The sequence below is a fragment of the Diceros bicornis genome, unplaced genomic scaffold, assembly GCF_020826845.1.
Source record: "Diceros bicornis minor isolate mBicDic1 unplaced genomic scaffold, mDicBic1.mat.cur scaffold_77_ctg1, whole genome shotgun sequence".
Lineage (NCBI taxonomy): Eukaryota > Metazoa > Chordata > Mammalia > Perissodactyla > Rhinocerotidae > Diceros > Diceros bicornis.
This window is the reverse complement of record NW_026691656.1, coordinates 2,189,301-2,200,041: the sequence shown is the minus strand read 5'-3', so window position 1 is coordinate 2,200,041 and position 10,741 is coordinate 2,189,301. Positions and strand designations below refer to the sequence as shown.

Below are 10,741 nucleotides of genomic sequence, written 5' to 3'. Positions count from 1 at the left end.
AATCTTTGTGGGAATCTTTATAGCCATTTTATTCATAATTGCCAAAAGCTGGAAATGAACTAAATGTCCTTCATCAGGTGAATGGAGAAAGATATTGTGTTGCATTGGTACATTATAATACTACTTGGCAATAAAAAGGATAAACTCTTTTTTTTTTGTGAGGAAGATAAGCCCTGAGCTACCATCGATTGCCAACTCTCCTCCTTTTTCCCCCCAAAGCCCCAGTAGATAGTTGTATGTCATATTTGCACACCCTTCTAGTTGATGTATGTGGAACACGACCTCAGCATGGCCTGAGAAGCGATGTGTCAGTGTGCGCCATGGATCCGAACCTGGGCCGCCAGTAGGGGAGCACACGCAGTCAACCGCTAAGCCATGGGGCTGGCCCCAGGATAAACTCTTGATTCACGCAACAACATGGATGAATCTTGGCTGCATTTCTCTAAGTGAAGGAAGCCAGATTCAAAAGGCTGTATAGAATATGATTCCATTTATATGACTTTTTAGAAAAAGCAGAATTACAGGGATGGAAAATGATCAGTAGTTGCCAAGGGATGGAGTAGGGGAAGAGGTTGAATACAAAGGGATAGCATGAGAGAACTTTGGGCGTGAAAAACAGCTCTGTATGGTACTGTGGACATGGATGCATGACCATAAAGTCAAAACCCATAGAACTGTACACAGTAAAGAGTGAATTTTACTCTGCAAATTTTAAAAATCAATCAGGATGCTGGGGAACCGAGATGGAATGCAGTGACAAATGAATCTCACTGTATTACAAGCATGTGACATAACCATACAGAAGGATTGGTGATGAAAGGTCCTGATCTAAGTTAATTTGGAAGACAGTGTTTTGACGGGATACTGTAAAACTAAAGTACTGGACACAAACACTGTGCTCTAGGTGGTAAATTTGTTTTTCATAAGGGTATGGATTAGCAATTCTGAAACTAGTTGACACAGTAAACATATTGTAGCTAACTGGAGTTAAGTTTCTCACTGTTGGTGAAAGAAGTTACAAATAAACAAAAGGAGAATGCTAGAATAAACCCTGTGGTGCTGGATTGGAGTTGGAAGTATCAGTATGAATCCATGTCTCTTTTAATATATCTATCAAAATAGATAGATAGATTGATAGACCGATAGAGAGATGTGTATATTTGAGTTTATATTCATACATACATTTACAAACTCTGCTGAGAGGGACTAGAAGCAGTGACTCTCTAATATTAATGAGCACACCTAGCTCCCAGATCTTATTTTCTAAATATTATTCTCCAATAAAAGGAACCAGGTTTTCTTGGAGAAATGGCTAATTCTAGGGCTGGAGATGGAAAATACAAGATGAGCCTGGATCATCTTGTAGTGCCAGAAAGTAGGAAAGTGCTTTAAAAAAAAAAAAACACAGAAAATGATGGGACGTGTCAAAATGAATCAATCTGAAAGACTTCCCAGTGACTCAAGCTGGAAAACTGTGAGCAACAAAATAAATAATGGTAGCAATGGATTATTACCCAGAGAATAAAATAAATATCCACGACGCTATACTGATATAAAAAAGATTAAATAAGAAAGGAGGGGAAGGAAGAAAGAAAAAAGGGGAAAAAAAAGAATGAGAGAAAGAGAGAAAGAAAGGAAGAGGGAAGGGAGAGGGAGAGGGAGAGTGGGGAATCTTCCTCACAGAATTCCAAATAATAAATGCGCTAGATAGCATGAAATTGAAAATTGCCACTATAACACTACAGTAATAATTACTGTTGGAAAGATTGACTGACGAATGCAAAAACTGTGGAGGAAACTTAAAGAAGAAACAATACAATTGCAGAATCTCAAAGCATTTCCTTCCAAACACAACTTATTTCTCTTATTTCTTTAAAATACCTATGACTATTTAAAGCAAAAATTATAACACTGTATTGTGGGATTTATAACATGGGTAGATGTAAAATTTACGACAAGAATAGCACAAAGGACAGACAGAGGTAGATGGAACTGTTCTGTAGCAAGTCTTCCATATTTTACATTGATTAAACTGGTGAACTATTAAGTCTAGGTAGGCTGGGATATGTTAAAGATGCATATTGTAATCTGGACCAACCAGTAAAAACCCAAAAGTGTGTCACTTAAATGCTAATAAAGGAATTAAACAGCATACCAAAAAACATTTGTACAAGACTGTTCACAAGAGATGACGTGCACGTCCTCAGGAGGAAGATGAGCGCACTTTGGGGCATCCACAGAGCAGAACGTCCTCAGCCATGCCAAGGAGCAAACGCTGAAACACACATGCTGAGAGACACTCATCAACCTCGTGCTGTGGGAGGCAAGCTGGAAGAAAACAACACACATGGGATGATTTCAGCCAAGATGAAACTATGCTGAAAAAACCATAACAGGGGTTGCATCGAGGGAAGGAAAAAATTGCCTGGGAAGGAACAGGAAGGTGTTTTCTGGGGGTGATGGAAATATCCTATTCTTAACGTGATGAAGTTTATATGGGCATGTTTATTTGCCAAAACTGTACGGTTGAGATTTGTGCCTTTCAGTGTGCATACATCTTACTCACCACACACGCACAAAGGCTGAAAAGAATAATAAAGTGAGGTGGGAATGGGAGGGAGTGTGGATGAAACAAAAATAGCAGATGATTAGTAGTTGTTGAAGCTGGGTGATGGGTCTACTATGCTATTTTACTTATTTTGTATATTGTTTAATCTGTTCTGTAGTAAAACACTTGTATAAGAAGACAAACTCAATATACAGTGTTCGCTGGCAAGATATCAGTTACCTTTGGGGAGGAAAATTGGGAAAGGGATTGTTGGGGCCTGAGTAAAGCTGGTGCTAGTTCTTGGTCACACAAGTGTGTTCATTTTGTAATAAATCGTTGAGATTTACGTGGATGACTTCTGCATAGATTTCTGTACGCATGTTATACATCAATAAACATTTTAAATCCTGCATATTTGCACAAAGATACTAACTCAATATCTCAGAATAACAGCAGTGTTTTGTTTTAAAGTGGAACACATTCATTCATGACACCATTAGATGGATTTTAATACTCCCAAGTATCTAGTAATGTCCTCACCCTTGCGTGGCTCCTGGGTCTTTCCATTTTTGCCTCAGTTTTGTAAGTGGCATGGATTTGAGTTTTTATGATGCCATCTTTCTCCAGCAAGGTCCACCCCCACCACAATGCTCACCAAGGCCTCGACACCTAACACAGTGCCGTGTTCACAGCATGCACTCAAGACCTGTGGGACTGGGTTGAATAGGAACAAAATGAGGAGCACATGATGTTCGTAACTTTTGTCTAGGTGCCATATTGTGACTTAGGAAATTGGTAGAGTTTTTCAATAGATTTGCTATGCCTTCTAATTTTTCCTATTTAAAACAATGGGAAATAAGGTCTCACAGTTCTTTCTCCGAGAAAGTCTGACATTTCAGGCACAGACTACTGACAATTATTAATGGCATATGACTTTCCCACCTCATCTTAGTGTTAAGTTTTTAACTCCTTACCTTGGAAATGACCTAACTTTTCTTATGCCAAATCTTGTAGTAATACCGATGCTCCGGAAAGTCAGGCTACGGATATTCTGCTGTTGTCCGTCCTCCCTGCAAAGAAGTGGAGCTGTGCATCCACCAGTCTGAGAAGCGTGTGGTGCTGTAGTATTTGGAGTCAATCAGAAAAGCTAAATGGAAAAACGACTTCAGAGAATTATCACCATAACACCTCACAGCAACAAATTATTTTGTAATTCTTAGGGTATATTTAAACAGGGATATTAAAACTAGTTCCCAAGGAGCCAGCCCTATAGTAGAGCAGAAATTGCATATTACCTTCCTGCACAAACTTGCCTAAAATTGTGGGAAGGACCAAAGGGCAGTTTCAGTGTTGTTGCCTATGTTAACCAGGCCAAGAGGTCCACACTGGGATAAGGAAGTCCAGTGAACCAGCCTGTGTGCAGCATGGGAGAAGGGACATGTGTGTGGTCCCTTGAAGTGGATTAGGGGTCACTTACCAGTGCATCTGAGTTTCCTGTCTGTGTAATGCAGGAATTGGGGCTGTGCAGTGTGATGTTTTCTCCTTTTTATGTCATGGCTCAGGGCAGTCCTTCAAAGACTCCTGACCAAGTTATGGGCCCTTCAGGTAGACTGTGTCCAAAGGGAGGATCTCTGCAGCGACCCTGACCATGGGTCCAGAGGGAGGATCATGGCAGCCTGGAGGGATAGGGGGGATGGTAGGACAGGTGGCCTTGAAAAGGCAAATTCCAGGATCCCAGGCACCTGGTATTTCCGCTTTAGATATTGAATTTACTTTTCAAATCCTGGCCAGGGAGCTTTCACCAGGGCTGCAAGCAACCTCAGCAATAGCCATCCTGGTGAACCCCACCCCTACCTGAGTACCAGCCTCAAGGGATGCAGCCCAACCACACTGCACATTCTCTGGGAGGTGGGCAGTGCTTGGAGAATGGGCGTGGTATAGAGAAGAGGGTGGGATGGAGACCCAGAGGCGTGGAGCCCAGGGCCCGAGGGACAATGCCCGAGTTGGGGCCACGAGCTGTGCATGCTGGGAGCTTTTCTCTCTTAACTGCTCCCAGCTGGCAGCCCGTAGGGCTGCAGGACTAGAACTCCCAGGATCCTATGTGCACGAGGCTGTGCCTAGCCCTGGGGGGAGGAACAGGGCAATGTGAGCTTGGCCGAGCATCAAACCCCCATTGAATCAGGACTCTGGCCCTGCACACGCTCCAACTGGACTGAGTCCCGGAGGGATATGAAGGTATGAGAGGGACCAGGGAGTTAGGAGGGTGTGACAGCTGCATGGGCAGCCGCGGGACTGCAGCGTGCAACTGCTTTTGTCCAAAATTGAAGTTGGACTCGCGCCTCTTCCCCACCACCTCCCTCCGTTGCTTGATTCCTCCACCCACCTGCATGCCTGTGGGTCTTTCCATAGCCTCCTACCTAGTCCAGGGCCAGGTGAGTCTCTAAACTGCTTATGGGAACTGGTTTAACATCCCAGAAACTTTCCAGTTTGCCTGCTGTCCTCTGCCTTCTCCAGCCAAAGTGCCATCACTTCATCAGCTTTTTGGCAGACATTCGCCCTTGTGGCCCCTCTTGCAAACACAACTTAAGAGTTTGCATGGTGGTAACATTGGTTGTTGCTTGCCTTTTTCACAGATGTGGAAGTTGAGGCATCCTTGGGGTTAATCATTGGTTTCCAACGGATCTGCTAAGAGCAGAGGAGAAAAAATCAATTCCCAGGCAAGTATCTAGTAGGCCATTTTCACTAACCCATTCCAATGCAGAGGCCTCTGAAACAACATCCTTAAGAAGAGAATAGCTTAAGCATTTTGCCCTTTAGATTGATCACCTAATCTCAGCTCAGGCCTGAGTGGCCAGTCTCTCAGGGACATGAGTGATGACTCTGATCCTTCAGGAAGAGACGGGTGGTCCAGCTTTGGGAGAGGCATGTTCATGGTAGACAGCACCTGGGCAGCATTTGAAACCCGTCAGCTTTAACATTTCTGCTTTGGATTCTGCTAAGGTCACAGGATAAACATGACCAGGGATAGTCAAATGTACCGTATCCTTTAAAAATTGATTAGAGTAGTGAAAGGAACAGAGCATAAAATATCCTGATTATTTGCAAAAGATGAAATGCAAGCAAGATCTTCTTGTTAATTTTTTTCTCCTCATTCTCTTGGCTGTACTGTATGCCTGAATGCAGAAACAAAAAATTTGAATTGCCAAGTTATCTTTTCCTGAGATTGGTAAATTAACTTAAAAGTCTTATTGAAACCTGTGGAGGAATGGTTAGCAGCTTTCATGATTCATGTCCTCCCTAAAAACCTGGGTGTTGATCTACATGAAAAAAGTCCTTGTTTATATTACACGTCCCAATAGGTTACATTTCCGATTCCTGAATGTGGGATATTATCAAACAACTGAAAAAGCTGGTCTTGGAAACTAGACCTTGGCACTATGTGTGGAATTTGCCTCTTTATGAATTAATGACTCGAATTCTTTAACATTTTTGTAAAGAATGGACGAGAAACTCTGCAGTGTCTCTGAATGTGGCAAGACGGGGAATTCTCCTTAGACCACATCCTCGAGTTCTTCTCTCGTGTTCAATAGGCCCAGGTGCTAGTCAGGATGGTTAGGTGCAGCGCCACTCCCCCAGCCCCCATTGTTCCATCCTACTCTGGCCTGTGACCTCTTCAGTGGGTTCTGTTGACACTCATCCACAAGGGTTGGAAGGAGACATTGTACCATGAGGATATTCATCATCTTAAAACAAGGATTAATGGAGAGGAAAGTCTCTGGTTCTGTGTGCTCCGATGCAACTGCTGTTGGGGAGTGGCTTCAGTGACCACTGTGCTCTCGGCAGTCCCCACAACGGCTGTCTCAGACATTTGATCTCCTGGTGCAACCAGAGCATCTGTTGACAGAGCTGAGCACTCGTGGCTCAGTGTCCTCCGTCAGATTTTGTGGCTCTGAGCCTCCTATGCCCGTCCCCTTCCCATTCCTATCTGCTGAGTTGATTGCTTTGTAGTTGTTTCCTAGGAGCCACTGTGTGTAACTGGATTTCACAGTGTCTTCAGGGACTCACCCTCACTACACGAGTCACTGTACAACAGTGATTTATCCTGGTGTAGCCCGTGTGCATAGTCTCCAGTGGAGCTGTGAAGAACCCTGCTTACTGGGAGCCTCCCTCATTCTCATGCTGCTGGGTCTGCTTATGATGTTGAGCATCCCGTCTTTGGTCTCATTGTCATTATTCTTTTCATCGATTATTTTGAAGTCGGATATGACTTTATTAATAATGTGGAGACTGTCTGTCACAGGAACTTTTATGTATCTTCCCCAACAGCTCTGTGAAGTGCTCCTGTGATCCCCATTTTACAGGGGGAGACACTGAAGCTCAGAGAGATGGAGTAGCTTCCTTCACGTCACACAGTTTCTTGGTATATTTTGTGTCTCCACCTGGAGCTCCGCCTCTCAGGTGTGCGCACTTAGCTGGTGTTCCAATTTATGCCTCTCTGCCAGTCTCCCCAAAGGCACACGCCCCATCCTGAGTCCATTGTCTGCTTGATGTCAGTCACCCTGCACAAAGAGGCTCCGGGCAGGGCTTGGACTAGCGGGACGTGGTCCTCCGGCTTACTCTGGGCAGGTACTAGGTTCATGGCGAGACCTGGAGCAGTGGAAGATACTGACTGTCACTCACCTGGAAGGTTTGTTATGTAGAAATGCTCCACTGACTTTTTGCATGTGTCATGTCTTCTTTGTCTTCATTGCTCCTCTGGGCTTTCTCCTACAGTCCGTGCTGTGCAGTAACATACAGTACAGAGACTGGTGAACATAATACTGTTGCCCTGCACCAAATGGTCACATCACTCATTTTTCTAATTATGAAACAAATACACATTGTAAAAAAAGTTAAATTGCACTGATCTATGTAGAGTAAAGTGTAACATTCCCCTTTCATCCCCTTCCCTGAAAACTCACTCTCCTACTCAGAAGGAACTATTGTTAAGAGGTTGCGACTTATTCTTTTGGAAATTTCTTATGAATTTATAAATACACAAAGATTTTTAAACATAAATTACATAACTACATCGTTTTGCAATTTGCTCTTTCCCAAACCATATATCATAGACCTCTCTCCTTATCAGTGCACATCACTCTAACTTACCTTTTTAGAAGTTTTAGAGGTATTCAAAAGAACAGTTATACAATGATCTTTTTATATCTTCTTTGATAGCATAGAGATTACATCCAGTTTCACTATTATACATAATGCTGCAATAAGATCCTTGTATGGAATTTATTACACTGCTTTCAACTGCTCAATATGCTTTGTTTCCTTTGAATCAGAGACTATGATATATTTTTAACAATTTTATGGGAATTATTTTATAGGGAAATTAATTTTATCACTGAATAACGACATTTATGCGGAAGCTGGACTTCAAGGTCATCCATCAGTATTCTGGAGAAAAATCATGAAGCTTAGAAGGTATTATGCTTGCTCCAACACATTCTAACAAGTCATGTTAACAATGTGAGTTGAATCTTTGAATGGGCTCTACTCTCTCTGTTCAGATGAAGGATGACTTTTTCTTGTCTTGAAAACGTCTGACTCCAGGGGCTCTCAGTTAGGCTTCAGAGAGGGTAAGATATTGGTGTTGTATCTATTTCTCTTCAGCTGTAGGCTGCGTCTTCTAAAGATCATAGAATTGAACATGGTCCAATCGATATATGTGATTTGGTTCAAAAATTCAAAGTAATGAACTCAACATTGGAATCTATATCTTTTGTTCTTAATAAAGAATTTGCTTTGATATCCTTAAGTCTCTGTGATTACTAGTAAAAACTCACCTATGGGTGAAGAGATGTGGTTCTGCTGGCAATGTCTGGCTTGAACCTCCATAGGTAAGCCTGCCACATCTGTAGGTAGATTAGACTTGACCTCTTGATGACCTCTGCCCTTGGTCTTTGACCTGGGAAAAATAAGAATATAAAAAAGCTGCTGTTATTAGCACTCAAAGCTAGAAATGCCCATTAAAGAGTGAGTTTGGTTTGGTAAACCAAAGGGAGTATAAGCAGAACAAAGTCATTAATATCTCTAAAATTTCAAAAAATTCTAATTTTTAAAAATATAACTCTATTTTTGCCACAGTGCAAACTGTGTATATATGAATGAAGTATCCCTCTGTCCATTTCTTAAGTTGTTTCCATTGATTTGATGGATTTTTCTTCTAACCCGGATTCCAAGTGTGAAAGAACATCTTGGTCCTTCAAAAAAAGGAAACCATTGATATTTAATTTTCTTTTAGCTCGGCATCCCAAATGTTTGAGGAATAAATGATCATGTAATGATACAATGATTTTGAAACCTAATTGTTAATTAGAGGGGTGTAAGAGATGTTTTAATGGTGGTTCATCACCATGGTCAAGGGTGTTGTACACATGGACATGTAAACACGATTCAGGAAGCTGCTTCAGCCCCGTGACATCCCTGAGAACCACAGTGCAGGGGGATCTAGGCACAAAGCCGTCTGCCTCGATCTCCTGGGTTACATGTAGATCCAGGTGTCTTGACAGTGGCTTCAGAGAAGCTAACTTTTATCTATTTCTCCCCTTCCTTATCTCGAGTTTATCTCAAACAGTCCTGACTACCATATTTTAAAGTAAGGCCAATTATAGTTATCTACGTGAGTTTCTTGTTCATTATTAGAGAGTGATAATCAAGGATACCATCAAATATCATTTAATTGACCTAATTAAATTTGTTGTACCTTATAATTGATTAGAACACTATGTTTAGTTGAACGTTTGATATTCACCAAGTGTGTTAATCTGCTTACAACTGCTATGTGCCTGACTCCTCATAGAAGTGTATCTTTGGCCCATCACAAGACTTTAATGACTCAAATCATCATAAATTAAGATAATGTACTGTCTTTTGGATGATAGGGAGGCATATGGGTCCACTTTGGAAATATGCTCATCTGTCTTTCCTGCCCATGGGAAGTTGCTGGTTACTAGGTCTCCAGGTGGCCTGCACAAGCCCTAGGTCTGTAATAGCTTGGTGCCTCTCCTTCTAATTGGTGTAGAAATAAAAGAGATCAGAGAGACTTATTAAAGTTTTGGTTGCATGAAGTCTTCTATGAAGACCATCCATGCATATTGTTCTGGATAGCTCTCTGTTCCTAAGACTACTAGTTACTTTAAGGGCTTGTTGGGAACTGTGAAAGGTCTGATAGTTTACCTTTCCTGCAAGCTAATAAGTTAGCCTACAATGGTTTTACAGATGCTTGCAAAAGACACGAGACCCATGGGTCAGAGACAAAGGACTTAATGACACAACAATAGCCGTGGCCAGAGTATCAGCATTTGCACTGGTTCACTAAATCCCACTTCCTACAGGGTGATACACAGTGGGCCAGGTGAAATGCAGAGAGTTGCAAGATCTCAGAGCCTAAGGAACTCAAATCTTTGATAACGGGCAGGATGTCTGCTAACTTTTGCCCTGAGGGGGTGCTATTTTTATTATACTGGGCAGTAAGCAAGCCTACCATTTCCTCCAGAGGAGGCCACTCTTTCTATCTTCCAAGGGTGACAGCTCTACACACATCCTTGAAAAGATAACTTGGTCTTACTGGCTTTCAAAGATAAGCTTGAATGAGACTCGATCATCATTCAGTTCCTCTGTTTCCTTTATTGAGATTGTGCAAATATGCTCTTTCCTTTGTAAATTTCACTAACTTTATTCATACATAAGGGATGCTTTTGGTTTTATTTATTAAGTTGAAATTGTCTTATTAGAGGAAATGATGAAACTGTTATGGGTTGGATCGGAAATCATGCTTTTCCAGGAAAATTGTGAAAGAAGATCGGTGCTCACAGAACTTTGCCACAAGGAGCTGATAGCAACTTAAGTGATTTTAATTTGAATAGTGTTTTGTACAACTTTCTTCCATTTGCTTCATCCTCTCTGCTTCCTGTAGCTCTCATATGGGAATGGGGCACTTTCAGGGATTCACTGAACTCATTTACAATATTCAAATGGTTTTGTTTGTTGTGTTTTTTTATTGAGGTAAAGTTGACATACAACATTATATCAGTTTCAGGGGTACAACGTAATGATTCAATGTTTTAGTATATATTGAAATGATCACCACAGTAAGTCCCGATAACATACATCCCCATACATAGTTACAAATGTTTTTGTCTT

At 41.7% G+C, this 10,741-nt stretch overlaps 1 long non-coding RNA gene across 1 annotated transcript in view; it reads right to left on the bottom strand.

The window, feature by feature from the left end:
• Positions 1-7,234: 7,234 nt before the first annotated feature.
• LOC131403673 (uncharacterized) overlaps positions 7,235-10,741 on the bottom strand; it is a 114,497-nt gene continuing 110,990 nt past the window's right edge. The window contains exons 2-3 of the long non-coding RNA XR_009219470.1: positions 8,383-8,504; positions 7,235-7,327 (exon numbers count right to left, since the gene is read on the bottom strand). This is a non-coding gene — a long non-coding RNA (uncharacterized LOC131403673). The remainder of the gene's footprint in view (positions 7,328-8,382; positions 8,505-10,741) is intronic.